General features: G+C 36.4%; 1 long non-coding RNA gene across 1 annotated transcript in view; it reads right to left on the bottom strand.

Moving 5' to 3' along the window:
- The window catches only part of LOC106877071 (uncharacterized), a 44,344-nt gene that overhangs the window by 955 nt on the left and 33,389 nt on the right, over positions 1-10,000 (bottom strand). Inside the window, exon 3 of the long non-coding RNA XR_001410330.3 lies at positions 1,749-1,855. This is a non-coding gene — a long non-coding RNA (uncharacterized LOC106877071). The remainder of the gene's footprint in view (positions 1-1,748; positions 1,856-10,000) is intronic.

The following is a 10,000-nucleotide window of genomic DNA, read 5'->3' as shown; positions in this document are numbered from 1 at the left end:
CACACGCAAATTCACAGGTAAAATATGTATTTAAAAAAATTAATAATTAAATAAATTCATGAATGAATGTTGTTTTCACAGCGATAATGCTCTTCTCAGTATATGAGTCGTTCCAGTTAATACTATTTTTTGCACTTCCTTCAGGGATGATAATCCTGGTATCATTTTCAAATAGGCTTCAGCACCGTTTTTTATCATTCCTAGAGCTCCTACAATCACTATACGGTAGTCTCCTCAAGATGCCACATTTTTTCAATTTCTATTAGCAAGTCTTTATATTTACTGATTATTATTATTATTATTATTATTATTATTATTATTATTATTATTATTATTATTATTATTATTATTAAGGTCACTGCCTGGAATCGAACTCATTTTCGATGGTGCCTTCAGGTTTGTGGTCGTACCAAGTTTTTGCTCTGCCAAGTCCATATTTGTTGCAAAATGTCCAATGGACAAGCCTTGCTATGTTGTTATGACGTCTCTTATATTCTTTCTGGGCTAGTGGCGTACATTGACAGGTAATATGCCATACGGTTTCACTATTTTGTCCGCAAATTCTGCACTTATCACTTTCTGATGTTTTGTGTATTCTGTATTTGATGTAATTGGTTCTTAGTGCTTGCTCTTGGGCAGCACAGATTAGAGGCTCCGTTTCCAGGTTTAAATCACTTTTAGTCATCCATAGCCATTTTTTATCTCTCTGTCTTATCTTCAACATCCCTATGAAATTGTCCATGCATTCCTTTCTTTATCCCCTTATTTTCAGTTTCATTCATTCTCAAGTCCTTGTACAGCGCTTTTTCTTTACAATTTTCCATCCTACACAAGCCTGACCTTGTTACTTCCAATAATAGCGGTTCATAGCGGTTCATAGAGTCTGTTTGTGTCATTTTTGGGGTGTAGAATCCCATATCTATTCAGCACCTTCCTTCTATTTCTGTCTAAGCTGTTTAGTTCGTCTACTGTCCATGCGATTACCCCTGCTCCATATCTGAGTTGTGAAACCGCCCAGGTGTTGATAGTTTCAATCTTATTTCGTCCGTTTAATTTCGACTTATGGATCAGTCTCAGTCTGCGCAAGTAATCCACCTTCAATTTTTCTGTCATTTCTTTCTCCATCAATTTATCCATTCCCAATATCCCCAAGTACTTATAGCCCATCTCTTCTATTTACTTCATAACCTCCCCCGACGGTATCGCTATCCCGTCCATACATTTGATTGTGCCTCTCTTCATTATTATTATTATTATTATTATTATTATTATTATTATTATTATTATTATTATTATTATTATTATTATTATTATTATTATTCAATAAGGTGTTGAGTTGAACTGGCAGAATCACGAGCACGCTGGACGAAATGCTTAGCGGTATTTCGTCTGCCGCTACGTTCTGAGTTCAAATTGCATACTGAGGTCGATCTAATCGACTAGTCCCCTCCCTCAAAATTTCAGGGTTTGTGCCTATAGAAGAAAGAATTACTATTATTATTTAATAGATTTCTCAGGGGTACGAGGGCAACAAAAATTGTAATTTTGAAGACATTCGTAAGTGACATAGAAGAAAAAGCGGATTCTCAAATCGATGAGTGACTCATATGCTAGAAGTAAAATGGACATAGATAAAACACTCTACGCAGGTCGGTGCGTTTAACCGTGTGACAGCTTTAATATACAGTTATTTCTTTTGTAACAGCATAATTAGTGACAATTTTATAAGTTTATAAAAGTCTCCTTACGGATTTGGACGTGGAGTTCGATATTGGAGCTACTGTAGTAGACCCGTTAACCGAAGTAGAAGGATAAGTAGCAGAAGCAGCATTAGTCGTCACATTTTGAGCCACCACTGTTAGAAATAGAAAGAAATGAAATTACATATAGATGAAAATTAAAAATGGAATATATAAATGATTAACAGGAAGGGAAAAAAAGACATATAAACATACAGGGGTTGGACAAAATAATGGAAACACCTTAAAAATTCAAGCAAATTTATTTTAATATGCGGTAGGACGGCCTTTGGCAGTAATTACAGCTTGAATTCTACGAAGTATGAACTCGTACAAAGTTTGAATTGCTTCCAAAGGAATTTTTGTCCATTCTTCAGCTAAAACAGTCTCTAGTTCTTGTAGTGATGATGGCGGAGGATATCGATCCTTGCTTTTCTAAAATGCACCATAAATGTTCAATAATATTGAAATCCGGCAACTGTGGTGGCCACATAAGATGTTCAACTTCATTAGAATGTTCCTCGTGCTTAAGTATATATATATGTATATGTATATATATATAAGCAATGTTAATTCTCTAAATGAAGTATTAACAGTCACTGCACGATAAAGTGTAGTACAATGCCACTTAAGTGTGGCTGACCACTAGGGGTGGATGTTACTGTTGCTTTTAGCCCCAAGAGGACATCTCCTCCAGCTGGCTTATCGACACACTACTCTGTCCCGTTTGCCAAGGGAAGTTATCCCTCCCATCATGATCCGTAGCACGAACGGACCCGCGTCCGTTCGTGCTACGGATCATGATGGGAGGGATAACTTCCCTTGGCAAACGGGACACAGTAGTGTGTCGATAAGCCAGCTGGAGGAGATGTCCTCTTGGGGCTAAAAGCAACAGTAACATCCACCCCTAGGGGTCAGCCACACTTAAGTGGCAATATACTACACTATATATATATATATATATATATATATATATTTAAAGTTTCAGCTTAGAGCTGCGGCCATGCTATGCACCACCGTGGCGCATACATATATATATATATATATATAAACAATTAAATATAAGAAATAATAATTTCTTAAAGTATGTTTTAATCCCCATACACCCAGACTTTGTGGACACCCTGTATATATATGTGTGTGTGTCTGTATATATATTTATATATATATATATATGAATATACACGCTACACCAATTTAAACACATACCGTATTGGACATAAACTTAATATACCATTATACGTAAAGACAAGCACACACACACGTATGCATTCATACAGCTGATAGACTTTCAACGCAAGTACAATAAACTGTAACTTAAATTTAAAGCAAAGTACAATTTTTAAGTCTTTCGTTGGCGGTGAATTGTTACGTAGATTCGAATATATCTCGTTTTTGCTTCGTTAACGAATGTCGTGACACATTTACTGGAGTTTTGATTCCACAACAGAAAACAACAGCATCAACAACTCTGTCTACGAAGAGGGCGTTGTGCAAGTCGGTATTTTTATCAATTTCGGGTTGGATATTAGCTCGCGTGGTTAGACTGATTTGAATAACGAGTGATTATAAAGGGTTTAAATAATTCAAAGGAAAAGAAAACAATATACAATAAGAAAAGGGAAAAACGCATGTATGAATCGTCCCCCATACACATATATGCGCGCGTGCACACAACCAACCACACACACACACACACACACACACACACACACACACACACACACACAAGATGAGCTAAAAGTCATAAAAATTGATGGCACATTAAGAAGTGTGAGCATAATCTGCTGGCTTGAGCAGATGCATTTATATATTTATATATTTCGTGGCTTATATATATATATATATATATATATATATATATATATATACGTGTGTGTGTGTGTGTGTGTGTGTGTGTGTGTGTCTGTGTGTCTGTATACATATATGTATATATATATATATATATGTGTATATATTTATATATGTGTATATATATATATATATATATTATTTTGTTTAAAAGAGTTCCAACACTGTCTATTTTTTATGTTTTATTTATATTCCTGCAGAACTAATGTGGGGTATAGAATATGGAATATTCAATATATAATATAATATACAATATACAATATAAAATAAAATAAAATAAAAATGGACGGCACCATGAAAGAAAGTATTGAATGTAGATGAAATATTGAGTGTTCAATATAAAGGATCAAATATATAAATATATAAATATAAATATATATATAAAGGCGACTCGAGTTTCAGGGCTATTTCCCTTCGTCATGGCCGGTATGACAGACTTTAACAGTCTGTTAAAGTCTGTCATACCGGCCATGACGAAGGGAAATAGCCCTGAAACTCGAGTCGCCTTTATATATTTATATTTATATGTATACATATGTATGTATATCTATGTATATATATATATATATATATATATATATATATATATATATATATATATATATATATATATATATATATATATATATATATATATATATATGTATGTATGTATATATATGTATACACATATGTATGTGTATGTATATATATATGTATATCTTGTACTTTTTGTTCTCTTTTTCCTTCCTCTATCCTAAATAATCTCTCCAACTCTCCTTCCTGAAGTTGCATTTCCGAATCTTTCTCCACTGGAACAACCGGTATCTTTACTGGTAACTCCAATTTCTTTTTACTTTCCCTGTTTTCTTCCCTCCTACAAACCTCCATCACAGTTTCTTTTCTCACCTCTTCTCTCTTCTTTTTCTGCTTTTCTGGCGGAGAACTCATTCCTTCGCTCCTCTTTTTTTTCTTTTTAACTATAGTAAATCCACTCTCTGTTTCTTTTTCTTTTTCTGTTTCTTTTTTTTTTTTTGTTACCATGACCTGGTCCACACTCTCCTGCTTCTCCATCTGTTCTGCTTGTTGTACTCTTTGGGCGCACCACGCCTTCATGTAGCCCCTCTCTCCACATGTGAAACATTTCGGCGGCCTTCCCTCTACACTGACTCTTAATCCTACATCTTCTAGCAGCACAATCTCATCCACCACACACTGTTCAAATCCTCCGTAGTTGCCTGTATTGTCAATTTAGTACCATATCCCCATATCCCCAGTCTTTCCATCCTTCATATTATGTTATTGATGTCATCAGCCATTCTTCATTTAATTCGAGTGGCACCCTACCCACTCGCACTATGACCACACGTTTGCCGCAGTACGAAGGCAGGAGCATCCACTCTTCTGACCTTATCGCCTCTGTGGAGTGCTTTATTGCTTCCTCCTCTGTTGTGGAGCGCACCTCCACAGCGCCGTATCTCTTCCCTCTCCTAATGTATGTTGTAAATCTTTTCAACTCCTTGATACACTCCTCTATGGCTTCTATCGGCGCAATCTCTATTTTTCTTGTGGCTGTCTTCATCGCTTTAAATGTTACCGTTCTTTTTAACACGTTGGCCTATAAATCTTCAGGTGGCGTTAGCTTCAGAATATTACCATCCTTAGTGATTAATTTTTCACTTTCCTTCATCTTTCGAGGCTCCACCTTTATCTCGCAGACCTCCAGCTCCTGCACGTCTACTCCTCTGCTTGTTGCGGCCGCATAACTTGGACCTCCCTCCTGCATCTTCTCCATTTTCCCACAATGGTGAAAAGAAACAACAATTAATAACGGCAACAGTTCTAACAACAATTCAAATCAAATAACAATGGCAACAATTCGATAAATATTTCAAAATGAACTCACGCAATAACTCCACAGCGGAGCATTTCGCCCGGCGTGCTAATGTTCCTGCCAGCTCACCGAATTATTCATATTTAAAATAATTTACAAACAATGTACTTCAAGATTATTCAACTCAGAGATATGAGTGGGCGAAATACATTTTCGGCGCCACAACGTATATCAGCCCAGAGGAATACTGGACATGTTCAAGTCGAGCTTGGAGTGACGTATTGCTCATTCGCGCCCTCAGTCATTCTAAGCTTCAAATTATCGTACTGAATTACATAATTATCCTAAATTACTTATTTTTTCAAATCCACAGGTTTTCCAATGCAAATTCCCTTAGAACTTTAAAACTTATTTAGTTTTCTAACAATAAAGAATGCAAGGAAAAACAGTAACTTAACCTTCTGTAAACAGTGAAAAGATGTGCCTTCGGAAGAATTTCATCAACTTAGCGCCGAAACCTTGCTCTAGACTGTTCATCATACATTATACATTGCATTCTCTCTCTCTTTCCCACACACACATACACACGCACACACATACTTATTCAGAGGTGTATGCACTGAGTTGATGTACAGACATCATAAAATATATCCATTGTATTTATGAGCTCGCTTATTAACACATTGTTAAACTCCAATAAATTATTACACCGCTATAAATATTAATGAAATAAACTTTAATTTATACAGAGTATCGGTTAACAACTTATGTATACATATATATCTGAGGTCTGATCAATAAGTATCCAGACTGCAGTCGTGGATCAAACAGAGACCGAGGCTAGGTGAATGGCACCGCAAGTGCTGTCTTGCTCTCAAGCAACTCTGCCGTCTGGGACCAAATTTGTGCGACTTCAATTCCACAAAGGCGTTCTACAGAAGATTAATGGATGGGAGGTGTGACGACGTTCTCGTGCAGAATCTAGGCGTCGACGAGGAACACCTGACTCGCCTGTTCAGGACAACTTTCGGGCCGGGACCTATGGACAGGACAATCACTAGAGATCCCTGGCCTGGCAGTGCTATCGAGAAGCATTACCTGCTCGGGATAAGCTCTACAGGCACGGTTCGAGACACACCAAACCAACTTGCTCGAGATGCAGTCAGAGCGCCGAAACCACTCTGCACATACTCGTGCGGTGTCCAACCATTTTGGACCTGTGGGCTTATGCCGAGCGGCTGCCGTCCCGTGTGGGACGAGTTTGCTTGTCGGCCGAGACTATCGTGATAACTGCTCTGCAACCTTCCCTTAACCGGGAAGGCAGTTCATCGTACTGGTGGCCATGGTGAAAGAATGTCTGGTGGACACGAGCGAAAGGTTTAGAGACAAACACTTACCTCTCTCGCCAATCGCTCAACAACTTTTTCAAGTACCACTTGAAAAGGAAGTTTAGAATAGAGAGGCAAGTTTTGTCTTGTGAAAGTTTCAATAAAAGGTGGCTGAATGTAGCAAAGATGGTACGTGCGAATGACAAAACCACTTTGAGCATGATCCTGTAAATCTAAGAGAAAGAGAAAGCGAGAGAGAGAGAGAGAGAGAGAGAGAGAGAGAGAGAGAGAGAGAGAGAGAGAGAACTCTGCTCCCATGTGTCTATTCCTTCCCTGCCCGAGGTTTCCGTGGTCTTTTCTGTAGGTTTTTCTTCCCACGAATAAACCTAATCTTTCTTTTTTCATTTTTAATATTTTCTGTGATGCACGATTCCTTTTGATCGTTTATTTTTTTTCACGATCCATCCCTTTTAATCAAAATTTTATTTTTCCTCCATTTTTTTCTATTTTTTTAAAAAAAGCTGTACATTATATTTTGTCCCCTCCGTCTTCTGCCTTGTGTGGCTAATAAAGAAACTTATGTATGTATGTATGTATGTATGTATGTATGTATGTATGTATGTATGTATGTATGTATGTATGTATGTATGTATGTATGTATGTATCTATCTATCTATCTATCTATCTATCTATCTAAATCAAAATAAGCAACAAAGATATCCAGAGGTAATGCAGTATGATTGTTTCACACAACTCCATTTAATTAAAGAATGCAAAGATTACATCAATCTAAATGCAGAGCAATCTTCAGCTGCACAAAGACACAGAATTTAAATAAATTATAAACGATGGACACATTAGTATAATTTTACCTAAAATCCCCAAGAAGTTAAGGAGATAGACAAAGAACATGCTGCCTTCCCTTCAGCTTAGAAGCTACTAAGGTACCAGGAAGAAAGACTTGTGAGAGACTTTTGCTTGTCACTGTTTTCTTTTTATGGGGTCAGTTTTAATTTAAGTTTTAGTTGCCGAGCGGATGTTAACATAAAGCTGAAGATCAGTGACAAAGAGAACACCTATGCTGAGCTATTAAGAAATCTGTATTTACTCTATCTAGATTACAAGTTCAGGTTTATACCTGTAATTATTGGAGCCCTGAGATATGTAACACACTGCATAAATGCCAATCTTGAGAAATGAAGCTTCTCAAAACCAGAAAGGAGAAAGCTAATTTGAAGACTATAGATCTAATCCATTACTGGAACTGTAAAAATCTAAAACTTTCCAGAAGTTTATCATTTAAATATATATGAGTATGTCTAGATATGTAACTATATACATGAGAATACATACATAAAACATACATACATACACACACATACATACATTCATACATACATACTACATACATATATACATTCATACATACATACATACATACATACATACACACATACGTACATACATACGTACATACATACATACAAAAATACCCTGTTGTTGATGTCGACATTCCAATGAAGGGATCTTGGATCTAGATTAGAAACCGGTTCTTTCTCTATTATCTTGAAATAAACTGAATAATGACATACATACATACACACACACAGCCGAAAAATATTGTACAAGAAACTCTCTGCATTCAATAAAACAGTGGCCCACAATGTGTTTGCAGTGTCAGTACTCATACCAGCATGTGGGATGCTTGACTGGACGCTTGATGAGATACGAGCCATTGGTGTGAAAACCCTAAAAGTACTAACAAGCACACATAATTTCCAAATAAACAGTGACATAAACTGCTTCTATCTAAGTTGAAAACAAGTGGTGCAGATGCTTAACATCGATACCAACTACCTTTGAATGTTGCATCATATCCCTTCGGCAACATCTTTTAACCACCAAGTGTGGAAGTGCATCCCTTGTCCAAGTTTACATACATGAGACTGATAACATCATGAGACTTCGAAGGCAGCTCTTTGAACAGCATTTCTTGACTGATAACCTTAAATACATCCTCAAAGGTGTCGCACAACTCTACCGCTGTGTATCATCAGATGAAAGAATGAGCGTGTACTTGAGCAGAATACTATGCATGGATATGTTAATAGAAAGCCCCGGATTGATAGTAACATTGATCATCAAAGCTGACTATCAGTGACCAACAACCGGATTACTAACTCCCACTGTGAAAGGTATGCGTTTGCAATGCAGGAACAGGAAATATCAACCAAATACTTAATGCCCAAAAGGGACAGAGACGCAGGAAATGCAGTGAAATTTGATAATCGATTCAGATTTTGTGGGGTTAACACTGAAGATCTCACCCATTTTAGAGGCAGTTGTCCGAAAATGTCATCACGGTATTATCTACCGATGAAACATTTCGTAGCTAGGACACTGTATGAGATCCGTCGCAAAGATGACAACGAAGCCAAAGAAATAAGAATCCGCAGTATGGTAGAAGCGATATCCACTCAAAATCAAATGGATTACTGATGGAATGTCCTAGTGAAAACCTCAATAAAACGTAAGCGTAACAGACCTGATATAATGATTTGGGATAGAGAAGAGAATGGGTGTAGAGTTGTGGAAATCAACCAAAGATCAGCGAAAAAGAACATACTTGCACTGAACTATTGAGTAATGTCTAGTTACTCTATCCAGATTACAAGTTCATGTTAATACCTGTAATTATTGGGATAGTGGCATATGGAACACAATGCCTAAATACCAATCTTGAGAAATTAATCTTCTCAAAATCAGAAGGGTGAAAATTGATTCGAAGACTACAGATCCAAGCTATCACTGGAACTGTAAAAAGCTATAAGCCTTTCCAGAATTTTGATCATTTAAGTATATATGAGCATATCTAGACATGTAACTATATGCACGAGAATACATACATACGTAAATACATACATGCATATAAACATGCATACAAAAATACACTGTTGATGTTGTTGAAATTCCAATGGAGGGCACTGGTATCTAGGATAGAAGCCGAATCTTTCTCTATGTGCATGAAATCTTGAAATAGAAGTGAATAATCACACACACGTTTAAAATGTCTCTATACGGACAATTTGAAAAATTAAATAATGGAGGCCTTGACACACCCAATTCGGAAACCTGATTCGAAAATGTTCGTCTCATTCTGTTTTAACTAACATTTTTAATTAGTTAATAACTTTGAAGAAAATCTTTCTTCATATATGTATATATATATATATATATATATATATATATATATATATATATATATATAT

This window comes from Octopus bimaculoides, chromosome 5 (genome assembly GCF_046866305.1).
Source record: "Octopus bimaculoides isolate indiv1 chromosome 5, ASM4686630v1, whole genome shotgun sequence".
NCBI classification, from domain to species: Eukaryota; Metazoa; Mollusca; class Cephalopoda; order Octopoda; family Octopodidae; genus Octopus; species Octopus bimaculoides.
This window is presented reverse-complemented; position numbering and strand designations above follow the sequence as displayed.